At 39.9% G+C, this 11,301-nt stretch overlaps 1 long non-coding RNA gene across 1 annotated transcript; it reads right to left on the bottom strand.

The window, feature by feature from the left end:
• Positions 1–3: 3 nt before the first annotated feature.
• LOC139763726 (uncharacterized) lies at positions 4–3,358 on the bottom strand. The gene is made up of 3 exons (XR_011716221.1): positions 3,232–3,358; positions 2,772–2,824; positions 4–102 (listed from the first exon to the last, which is right to left on the bottom strand). It is a non-coding gene; the product is annotated as an uncharacterized lncRNA (long non-coding RNA).
• Positions 3,359–11,301: the final 7,943 nt, after the last annotated feature.

The following is an 11,301-nucleotide window of genomic DNA, read 5'->3' on the forward strand; positions in this document are numbered from 1 at the left end:
CGAGGGGCCCTCCAGCTGGTCCTCAACATTGTCACTGTACAGATCTCGCACCATCTGGCTGGTAACCTTGCTGATGTCCTGAACTCCCTCACCATCATGATTCTGAAGTAAAAAACATCATTCATGAGTATATTATGTATATTGACTCACTAACTTACGTACACCATTATACAATCTGATCTGTAATAACGGTCAAACGTAAATAAACTTATTACTTTCAATAATAGACATCATTACATCCTCAACATTAAGTTACAAGACTCCTTCACAGGGTAATAAGGTTATGCCTTAAGTCCGCCTTCCCACACGACAAAAACAGTTCACAGAAAATGGTAGGAATTGTAAGTTGGGAAACAATTACAAAGTCGATCCAAGCAAAAATAAAAACTAATATATATATATATATATATATATATATAGATGCTTGTGGCATGAGAAGAGTGGGAGGTGGGTTGATTAGAAAGGGTAGTGAGTGGTGGGAAGAAGAAGTAAGAGTATTAGTGAAAGAGAAGAGAGAGGCATTTGGACGATTTTTGCAGGGAAAAAATGCAATTGAGTGGGAGATGTATAAAAGAAAGAGACAGGAGGTCAAGAGAAAGGTGCAAGAGGTGAAAAAAAAAATGCAAATGAGAGTTGGGGTGAGAGAGTATCATTAAATTTTAGGGAGAATAAAAAGATGTTCTGGAAGGAGGTAAATAAAGTGCGTAAGACAAGGGAGCAAATGGGAACTTCAGTGAAGGGCGCAAATGGGGAGGTGATAACAAGTAGTGGTGATGTGAGAAGGAGATGGAGTGAGTATTTTGAAGGTTTGTTGAATGTGTTTCATGACAGAGTGGCAGATATAGGGTGTTTTGGTCGAGGTGGTGTGCAAAGTGAGAGGGTTAGGGAAAATGATTTGGTAAACAGAGAAGAGGTAGTGAAAGCTTTGCGGAAGATAAAAGCCGGCAAGGCAGCAGGTTTGGATGGTATTGCAGTTGAATTTATTAAAAAAAGTGGTGACTGTATTGTTGACTGGTTGGTAAGGTTATTTAATGTATGTCTGACTCATGGTGAGGTGCCTGAGGATTGGCGGAATGCGCGCATAGTGCCATTGTACAAAGGCAAAGGGGATAAGAGTGAGTGCTCAAATTACAGAGGTATAAGTTTGTTGAGTATTCCTGGTAAAATATATGGGAGGGTATTGATTGAGAGGGTGAAGGCATGTACAGAGCATCAGATTGGGGAAGAGCAGTGTGGTTTCAGAAGTGGTAGAGAATGTGTGGATCAAGTGTTTGCTTTGAAGAATGTATGTGAGAAATACTTAGAAAAGCAAATGGATTTGTATGTAGCATTTATGGATCTGGAGAAGGATATGATAGAGTTGATAGAGATGCTCTGTGGAAGGTATTAAGAATATATGGTGTGGGAGGAAAGTTGTTAGAAGCAGTGAAAAGTTTTTATCGAGGATGTAAGGCATGTGTACGTGTAGGAAGAGAGGAAAATGATTGGTTCTCAGTGAATGTAGGTTTGCGGCAGGGGTGTGTGATGTCTCCATGGTTGTTTAATTTGTTTATGGATGGGGTTGTTAGGGAGGTAAATGCAAGAGTTTTGGAAAGAGGTGCAAGTATGAAGTCTGTTGGGGATGAGAGAGCTTGGGAAGTGAGTCAGTTGTTGTTCGCTGATGATACAGCGCTGGTGGTTGATTCATGTGAGAAACTGCAGAAGCTGGTGACTGAGTTTGGTAAAGTGTGTGAAAGAAGAAAGTTAAGAATAAATGTGAATAAGAGCAAGGTTATTAGGTACAGTAGGGTTGAGGGTCAAGTCAATTGGGAGGTGAGTTTGAATGGAGAAAAACTGGAGGAAGTGAAGTGTTTTAGATATCTGGGAGTGGATCTGGCAGCGGATGGAACCATGGAAGCGGAAGTGGATCATAGGGTGGGGGAGGGGGCGTAAATTCTGGGGGCCTTGAAGAATGTGTGGAAGTCGAGAACATTATCTCGGAAAGCAAAAATGGGTATGTTTGAATGAATATTGGTTCCAACAATGTTGTATGGTTGCGAGGCGTGGGCTATGGATAAAGTTGTGCGCAGGAGGATGGATGTGCTGGAAATGAGATGTTTGAGGACAATGTGTGGTGTGAGGTGGTTTGATCGAGTGAGTAACGTAAGGGTAAGAGAGATGTGTGGAAATAAAAAGAGCGTGGTTGAGAGAGCAGAAGAGGGTGTTTTGAAGTGGTTTGGGCACATGGAGAGGATGAGTGAGGAAAGATTGACCAAGAGGATATATGTGTCGGAGGTGGAGGGAGCAAGGAGAAGAGGGAGACCAAATTGGAGGTGGAAAGATGGAGTGGAAAAGATTTTGTTTGATCGGGGCCTGAACATGCAGGAGGGTGAAAGGAGGGCAAGGAATAGAGTGAATTGGAGCGATGTGGTATACCGGGGTTGACGTGCTGTCAGTGGATTGAATCAAGGCATGTGAAGCGTCTGGGGTAAACCATGGAAAGCTGTGTAGGTATGTATATTTGCGTGTGTGGACGTATGTATATACATGTGTATGGGGGGGTTGGGCCATTTCTTTCGTCTGTTTCCTTGCGCTACCTCGCAGACGCGGGAGACAGCGACAAAGTATAAATATATATATATATATATATATATATATATATATATATATATATATATATATATATATATATATATATATTGGTGAGAAAGCCAACAAGAGCTGGAGCAAGATGCCAATGGAGACTTGATAATAAAGTAATGCAGCCAACGTTATCACTCTATTTATCTCACCTGTGTTGGGTCGGTTGTGTAGGGCGGCATCTGGCTCACACTCACTGACCAACCTGCCGACCATAACTGGTTATTAACATATTGTTGCTTCACAATGTCCATCTGAAACTTCTCTCACTCCCACTGTACTATCTCACCACACGCTAATATCATACACTATACTCTCCTTCAACAATTATAGTTTACTGCTTTATTTTTCACTGAAGACGCGAGAAATTAACCATACCTTATGTATATAATATATTTACATAAAAGAATACCTGTCCTTTATGCGTTCTAAGATGTGACCTATGGTTAATTTATCATTTTTCCCGCTAGTGACTGGTACAACTACAATGAATATTTCTAAACGTTCGTTAGAACAAATCATAAACATTAACAATAGTCACAAAGTTCTTCAGTATAAGAATTATACTTCAGATTATCATACACAGAAGCTAGAGTATATAAGAATACTTACACTTTTGTTGATAGATGTATAACACAACAGAACGATGATAAACTTTACTGTTATCAATACACAATGAAGTGGTGCAACGATAGTGTTTGGAGGATACTTCAACTGCAGCCGCTGCTGGCCGAACACTGAGCGGACGAGGAGCGTTACTCATGCTATATACGAGTGAGGCCAGGGACGGGGAGCCAGCCAGGCTGGACGGGCTGCAACATGTGTCGTGCTGTGGGAAGTGTTACACGCTCACCCCTGGGTCAAGTGTACGTCGGACACATATAACCTTGGGTCACGTGTACGTCAGACACATATAACCTTGGGTCAGGTGTACGTCAGACACATATAACCTTGGGTCACGTGTACGTCAGACACATATAACCTTGGGTCACGTATACGTCAGACACATATAACCTTGGGTCACGTGTACGTCAGACACATATAACCTTGGGTCACGTGTACGTCAGACACATATAACCTTGGGTCACGTGTACGTCAGACACATATAACCTTGGGTCACGTGTACGTCAGACTCATATAACCTTGGGTCACGTGTACGTCAGAAACATATAACCTTGGGTCACGTGTACGTCAGACACATATAACCTTGGGTCAAGTGTACGTTAGACACATATAACCTTGGGTCAGGTGTACGTCAGACACATATAACCTTGGGTCAGGTCTACGTTAGACACATATAACCCTGGGTCAGGTGTACGTTAGACACATATAACCCTGGGTCAGGTGTACGGCAGACACATATAACCTTGGGTCAGGTGTACGTCAGACACATATAACCTTGGGTCAGGTGTACGTTAGACACATATAACCTTGATTCAGGTGTACGTCAGACACATATAACCTTGGGTCAGGTGTACGGCAGACACATATAACCCTAGGTCAGGTCCAGGGCACACACATTTAACCCTAGGTCAGGTCCAGGGCACACACATTTAACCCTGTGTCAGGTCCAAGAAAGACACATATAACCCGAGGTCAAATCCAGGGCACACACATATAACCCTGGGTCAGGACCAGGGAAGACACAAATAACCCTGGGTCAGGTTCACGACATCAGTTAACCACGTCTGTCACACCTGAAACCTAAGTCAACTTTTGATAGTGAAAAGGTTTTCCACCAAAGTCAAACCACGAGTGAAGGATTAATATTCTTGAACATACATACAAACAAATGTTCAACTTACAAAAATAATTTGCATTCTTCAAAACTGCATATGTTTTGAGTTCATTTGTTATATGTATGTTGCCTGTATTCCATCAGTTTGTGTACGTTGTTTATATGTCACGAATCTTACGTAGGTCAAGTAAGCCATCAATTATATATATGACGATTGTATCCTTTTAATCTTACTTATATCACATATCCCATCCATTTATATATGTTGGTTCTATCACTTCAGTCTTACTCATGTTATGTAACTGGTATGACTTTCTCCTCTCTGCAAGATGGATCTCTCCATATATGCTGGTCATGCACTTTTCCATATATACCTTTACATTCGTCATATTTACCACAACATCAAGAAGACACTCCTAAGAACTCACCACTTAAGTTTCTGAGATCTTACAGAGAGGAGAAAGTCTTGCCTGCCTCTCCATTGGAGAAATTTGTAGATGTATACATACACACAAGTAGATGACCTGCTGCTGACCTCTAGGATTACGGCTATTACTAGTGATGTGAAGACTGCCTTCAAGGACAGCAACTCTGCTTCACATTTCTTCAGCACTTTGGTTAGTGAACCTGTATGGCGTAAGCTTAGTGACCAGATATTTTCATTATCATTAGTAGATATCAACAAAGTAAAAGCAAGGCTGGCTAGTAAACATGAAAAGCTCTTTGAAAAGTGATTTTAGCTTATTTGTGAATATGTTTTCCAATGAACCAGAAAAGAATTAGAAGTTAGTGCTTGGATTTGGAATGAAACTCTCCATAAAGCATGTTATTATTAACCCAGTGTCCTTAGCACAAAGTTTTGTGAATCTGGAAAAACCATAGAGTGATGACGTGAGCCAGGAAGATCTTTTGTCTTCTAAAGGATGTATATATGCATTATTTAAGGAGAAATGTGAAACAAACATACCCAAAATGTTTGTGAGATCTTTGAAAAGATGGAAATCTAATAAGACATCCATATAATTACCACAGACAAATCCAACAGAATTGTATTACTAGATAGATTTACGTGTGAAATAAAACTTGAAGAAAATTCGAGTGATGCAGAAACATGCGAAAAGCTTAACAAAGATCCAACTGACAACTCTAACAAACGTATATATATATATATATATATATATATATATATATATATATATATATATATATATATATATATATATATATATATATATATATATATATATATATATATATATATATATATATTTAATTTTTTTTTTAACTGTTTGCCATTTCCCGCGTTAGCGAGGTAGCGTTAAGAACAGGGGACAGGGCCTTTGAGTGAATATCCTAACCTGGCCCCCTTCTCTGTTCCTTCTTTTGGAAAATTAAAAAAGATAATGAGAGTGGAGGATTTCCAGCCCCCCGCTCCCTCCCCTTTTATTCGCCTTCTACGACACGCAGGGTATACGTGGGAAGTATTCTTTCACCCCTATCCCCAGGGACTGAGTTTGGAAAAGTGTGTGGAAGAAGAAAGTTAAGAGTAAATGTGAATAAGAGCAAGGTTATTAGGTACAGTAGGGTTGAGGGTTAAGTCAATTGGGAGGTGAGTTTCAATGGAGAAAAACTGGAGGAAGTGAAGTGTTTTAGATATCTGGGAGTGGATATGGCAGCGGATGGAACCATGGAAGCGGAAGTGGATCATAGGGTGGGGGAGGGGGCGAAAATCCTGGGGGCCTTGAAGAATGTGTGGAAGTCGAGAACATTATCTCGGAAAGCAAAAATGGGTATGTTTGAAGGAATAGTGGTTCCAACAATGTTGTATGGTTGCGAGGCGTGGGCTATGGATAGAGTTGTGCGCAGGAGGATGGATGTGCTGGAAATGAGATGTTTGAGGACAATGTGTGGTGTGAGGTGGTTTGATCGAGTAAGTAACGTAAGGGTAAGAGAGATGTGTGGAAATAAAAAGAGCGTGGTTGAGAGAGCAGAAGAGGGTGTTTTGAAATGGTTTGGGCACATGGAGAGAATGAGTGAGGAAAGATTGACCAAGAGGATATATGTGTCGGAGGTGGAGGGAACGAGGAGAAGAGGGAGACCAAATTGGAGGTGGAAAGATGGAGTGAAAAAGATTTTGTGTGATCGGGGCCTGAACATGCAGGAGGGTGAAAGGAGGGCAAGGAATAGAGTGAATTGGATCGATGTGGAATACCGGGGTTGACGTGCTGTCAGTGGATTGAATCAAGGCATGTGAAGAGTCTGGGGTAAACCATTGAAAGCTGTGTAGGTATGTATATTTGCGTGTGTGGACGTATGTATATACATATGTATTGGAGTGGGATGGGCCATTTCTTTCGTCTGTTTCCTTGCGCTACCTCGCAAACGCGGGAGACAGCGACAAAGCAAAAAAAAAAAAAAATATATATATATATATCTTTTTTCTTTTAAACTATTTGCCATTTCCTGCATTAGCGAGGTAGCGTTAAGAACAGAGGATTGGGCCTTTTTTGGAATATCCTCACCTGGCCCCCTCTGTTCCTTCTTTTGGAAAATTAAAAAAAAAAAAACGAGAGGGGAGGATTTCCAGCCCCCCGCTCCCTCCCCTTTTAGTCGCTACCTCGCTAACGCGGGAAATGGCGAATAGTTTGAAAAAAAAAAAAAAATATATATATATATATATATATATATATATATATATATATATATATATATATATATATATATATATATATATATATATATATATATATATTATACTTTGTCGCTGTCTCCCGCGTTAGCGAGGTAGCGCAAGCAAACAGACGAAAGAATGGCCCATCCCACCCACATACACAATGTATATACATACACGTCCACACACTCACATATACATAACTCTACATTTCAACGTATACATATATAAACATACACAGACATATACATATATACACATGTACATAATTCATACTTGCTGTCTTTATTCACTCTCGTCGCCACCCCGCCACACATGAAATGACAACCTCCTTTCCCCGCACGCGCGCGAGGTAGCGCTAGGAAAAGACAACAAAGGCCACATTCGTTCACACTCAGTCTCTAGCTGTCATGTATAATGCAACAAAATTTCAGTTCCCTTTCCACATCCAGGCCCCACAAAACTTTCCATGGGTTACGCTAGATGTTTTACATGCCTGGTTCAATCCATTGACATCAAGTGGACCAAGGTATACCACATCACTCCAATTCACTCTATTCCTTCTGAATGCTCAAGACCCGATAGTTCAAAATCTTTTTCATTCCATCCTTTCACCCCCACTTTGGTCTCCCACTTCTCCTCGTTCCCTCCACTTTTGAGACATATATCCTCTTTCTCAATCTTTCTTGACTCATTCTCTCCATATGACCAAACCATTCCAATACAACCTCATCTGCTCTCTCAACCACACTCTTTTTATTACTACACATCTTTCTTACCCTTTCACATATATATGCATGTTCGCCATTTCCCATACTAGCGAGGTAGCATTATGAACAGAGGACTAAGCCTTAGAGAAAATCTCCTCACTTAGGCCCCTTATCTGTTCCTTCTTTTGAAATAATGAAAATTGGAGTGAAGGATTTCCAGCCCCCCGCTCCCTTATCCTCAGGGAAGTGTGGATCAGGTGTTTGCCTAGAAGGATGTATGTGAGAAATACTCAGAAAAACAAAGGGATTTCTATGTAGCATTTATGAATGTGGAGAAGGCATATGATAGAGTTGATAGAGATGCTCTGTGGAAGGTACTAAGAGCATATGATGTGGGAGGTAAACTGCTAGAAGCAGTGAAAAGTTTTTATCGAGGATGTAAGGCATGTGTACGAGTTGGAAGAGAGGAAAGTGATCGGTTCCCATCGACTATCTGTTTGCGGCAGGGGTGCGTGATGTCTCCATGGTTGTTTAATTTGTTTATGGATGGAGTTGTTAGGGAGATGAATGCAAGAGTTTTGGAGAAAGGGCCAAGTATGCAGTCTGTTGTCAGTGAGAGAGCTTGGGAAGTGAGTCAGTTCTTCGCTGGTGGCTGATTCAGATGAGAAGCTGCAGAAGCTTATGAGTTTGGTAATTTGTGTGAAGGAAGAAAGTTGAGGGTAAATGTGAATAAGAGCAAGGTTATTAGGTTCAGTAGGGTTGTGGGAGAAGTCAACTGGGAGGTAAATTTGCATGGAGAAAAAATTGGAGGAAGTGAAGTGTTTAAGATATATGGGAGTGGATTTGGCAGCGGATGGAACCATGGAAGCGGAAGCGAATCATTGGGTGGGGGAGGGGGCAAAAGTTCTGGGAGCGTTGAAATATGTGTGGAAGGTGAGAACGTTATCTCGGAAAGCAAAAATGAGTATGTTTCAAGTAATAGTGGTTCTAACAATGTTATATGGTTGCGAGGCTTGGGCTATAGATAGAGTTGTGCGCAGGAGGGTGATTGTGCTGGAAATAAGATGTTTGAGGACAATATGTGGTGTGAAGTGGTTTAATCGAGTAAGTAATGTAAGGGCAAGAGAGATGAGTGGAAATATATGTATATGTATAGGTATGTATATGTGCGTGTGTGGACGAGTATATATATATTTACATATGTATGTGGGTGGGTTGGGCCATTCTTTCGTCTGTTTCCTTGCGCTACCTTGTTAATGCGGGAGACAGCGACAAAGTATAAGTATATAATATATATAATATAATATATATATATAAATATATATATATATATATATATATATATATATATATATATATATATATATATATATATGTATATATATATATATATATATATATATATATATATATATATATATATATATATATATATATATATATATACATATATATATATATATATATATATATATATATATATATATATATATATATATATATATATATATATATATATATATATATATATATATATATATATATATGTATATATATATATATATATATATATATATATATATATATATATATATATATATATATATATATATATATATATATATATATATATATATATTATCCCTGGGGATAGGGGATTAAGAATACTTCCCACGTATTCCCTGCGTGTCGTAGAAGGCGACTAAAAGGGGAGGGAGCGGGGGGCTGGAAATCCTCCCCTCTCGTTTTTTTTTTTTTTTAATTTTCCAAGGGAGGAACAGAGAGGGGGCCAGGTGAGGATATTCCAAAAAAGGCCCAGTCCTCTGTTCTTAACGCTACCTCGCTAACGCGGGAAATGGCGAATAGTATGAATATATATATATATATATATATATATATATATATATATATATATATATATATATATATATATATATATATGTGTGTGTGTGTGTGTGTGTGTGTGTGTGTGTTTGTGTGGGGCCGGGATGTGGAAAGGGAGCTGTGGTTTCGGGCATTATTGCATGACAGCTAGAGACTGAGTGTGAACGAATGGGGCCTTTGTTGTCTTTTCCTAGCGCTGCCTCGCACACATGAGGGGGGAGGGGGATGGTATTCCATGTGTGGCGAGGTGGCGAAGGGAATGAATAAAGGCAGACAGTGTGAATTGTGTGCTTAGTTATAAAGGTATGTGTCTGTGTGTGTATATATATATGTGTACATTGAGATGTATAGGTATGTATATTTGCGTGTGTGGACGTGTATGTATATACATGTGTATGGGGGTGGGTTGGGCCATTTCTTTCGTCTGTTTCCTTGCGCTACCTCGCAAACGCGGGAAAGACCAACAAAGCGAAATAGAAAAGAAAAAAAAAAAAAATATATATATATATATATATATATATATATATATATATATATAAAAAATATATATATATATATATATATATATATATATATATATATATATATATATATATATATGTAGGTTTGCGGCAGGGGTGTGTGATGTCTCCATGGTTGTTTAATTTGTTTATGGATGGGGTTGTTAGGGAGGTGAATGCAAGAGTTTTGGAAAGAGGGGCAAGTACGAAGTCTGTTGGGGATGAGAGAGCTTGGGAAGTGAGTCAGTTGTTGTTCGCTGATGATACAGCGCTTGTGGCTGATTCATATGAGAAACTGCAGGAGCTAGTGACTGAGTTTGGTAAAGTGTGTGAAAGAAGAAAGTTAAGAGTAAATGTGGATAAGAGCAAGGTTATTAGGTACAGTAGGGTTGAGGGTCAAGTCAATTGGGAGGTAAGTTTAAATGGAGAAAAACTGGAGGAAGTAAAGTGTTAAAGATATCTGGGAGTGGATCTGGCAGCGGATGGAACCATGGAAGCGGAAGTGAATCATAGGGTTGGGGAGGGGGCGAAAATCCTGGGAGCCTTGAAGAATGTGTGGAAGTCGAGAACATTATCTCGGAAAGCAAAAATGGGTATGTTTGAAGGAATAGTGGTTCCAACAATGTTGTATGGTTGCGAAGCGTGGGCTATGGATAGAGTTGTGCGCAGGAGGGTGGATGTGCTGGAAATGAGATGTTTGAGGATAATGTGTGGTGTGAGGTGGTTTGATCGAGTAAGTAATGTAAGGGTAAGAGAGATGTGTGGAAATATAAAGAGCGTGGTTGAGAGAGCAGAAGAGGGTGTTTTGAAATGGTTTGGGCACATGGAGAGAATGAGTGAGGTAAGATTGACCAAGAGGATATATGTGTCGGAGTGGAGGGAACGAGGAGAAGTGGGAGACCAAATTGGAGGTGGAAAGATGGAGTGAAAAAGATTTTGAGTGATCGGGGCCTGAACATGCAGGAGGGTAAAAGGCGGGCAAGGAATAGAGTGAATTGGATCGATGTGGTATACCAGAGTCGACGTGCTGTCAGTGGATTGAATCAGGGCATGTGAAGCGTCTGGGGTAAACAATGGAAAGTTGTGTGGGGCCTGGATGTGGAAAGGGAGCTGTGGTTTCGGGCATTATTGCATGACAGCTAGAGACTGAGTGTTAACGAATGGGGCCTTTGTTGTCCT

The sequence above is a fragment of the Panulirus ornatus genome, chromosome 47 (assembly GCF_036320965.1).
Source record: "Panulirus ornatus isolate Po-2019 chromosome 47, ASM3632096v1, whole genome shotgun sequence".
In the NCBI taxonomy this organism is placed as follows: domain Eukaryota; kingdom Metazoa; phylum Arthropoda; class Malacostraca; order Decapoda; family Palinuridae; genus Panulirus; species Panulirus ornatus.